Raw genomic sequence first — 1,730 nt, forward strand, 5'->3', positions numbered from 1 at the left:
ATACAAATCATACTCGAATATGTTTTAATAGGTTTTATTTATTATGTAATATGCTATACCCAATAATTCATACTATTCCAGAAGCATCTCTCCAGCATATCCCCATATATGTCTTGATTAACTTTTCCTCTTTCATACGTCTCTCATATAGTCAACTATGAAGCTTCCACAATAGTCAAGAAAACCGTTTTTGCTCTATTTCTTTATACCTAACTTCTGAGCTTTATAAATACTCTTTACATTGGACCTAAAAAACCATCAACTTGCTACTCTTTCTTCATTCCTTTAAAATATCATCAATGGCAGGTCTTCAATACAACTTCTTTCCAACTGATTTTCTCTACCCTCAACCAACAAAAAAGATTACAGATGCCACCATTCCTCAAGTTTTTGCATTGAATAGCAAAAAACCAAAGGTTTCATTTGATGATTTGAACAAGATGAAGTCTTCTATTGGTGCCAAGAATCGGATCAAGACTCTTGAGCTTCTTCCTTCTTCTTCTTCTTCTTCTTCTTCACTTGACTATTTGGTGATAGATGAATGAATATGATCACCTCTAGTTATGCTTGTTTGAAAGATTTGGTACTAGTTTAGGATTACTGAAATGTAGCTGTATGATTCTAGAGGGTGAGTAATGTATTTTTGTCAAAGTTAGAGGTTTCATTTTGAATTTAGGCTCAAATGGTCAACAAAGTTGTGCTTTGACCACAATGACTTATTGTTCAGTTTTTTACTTTTTAAGCTATACAAATACATGTCGTTAGACATGATTCTCTTATTCATTATTTTTCCAAATAGAGTTTGATGTGGATAATCGGTGGCCAATATTCAATACCTTTAAAAAGTTCTAATGGTGGGATCTATTTTTGTGGGTTTTTCTAAGCTTTTTACCAAATTTGTGGTTTGGTACATAAAATCAGAACGATATATAACTTGCTCCAAACTTTGAAGTAAATATACTATTTTCAAAATCAAAATGTAGTATCACAATAAAGCCGGTTAGAAAAATCCATACAATGTTTGAAATTTCGAACATGTTTCATGTAGAATAAGGAAATAAACAGTTCGAAAAATACCAACAAAAATACAATTTCAAGTTCGAAAATATAACAAGCTAGTCAGTTTAGGATTTTCGAATTTATATGATATCTCATACATATATAACACTTATCTATCATATTTATAGTCATTGGGATGAATATCTCTGAAAAATGATATTTGAAGCTTTAAACCATAATTGTTTTTTTCCTTGTCAATTGCATGTTGTAAGAATTGCTACTAGCTCAATGCATAAAAGAACAATGAAGTTTTATTTTCTAAAACCAATTAGTGATAGAAGAGATTATTCATTGTCTTGTATGTTAGCATGTTTTATCTTTTTACCAATATGGGATTGAGTTTGCATTCCAACACCTCTTTGTTTGCATAATGTGTTTTTCCTCACAAGAGTATAAATTTGAATTAAAAACATCATTCAATTGAATCTATCATTTTAATAACAGTTACTTAAAATACAATTTATTGAAGTGTATATATATTTTTTAAAGTGTAACGAAATTAAATATATTAATATTTTATTATGATTGTTAGCAAGAAAAAAATAATCTGAATTTAACTCTTTATGGAATTAAATACTTGAAAAATATTTGAAAAATAATCTGAATTTAACTCTTTATGGAATTAAATACTTGAAAAATATTTGAAAAGTATTTGAAAATAACATAATTTA

This window comes from Lactuca serriola, chromosome 5, assembly GCF_051521515.1.
Source record: "Lactuca serriola cultivar US96UC23 chromosome 5, Lser_US96UC23_V15, whole genome shotgun sequence".
Classification (NCBI taxonomy): Eukaryota; Viridiplantae; Streptophyta; class Magnoliopsida; order Asterales; family Asteraceae; genus Lactuca; species Lactuca serriola.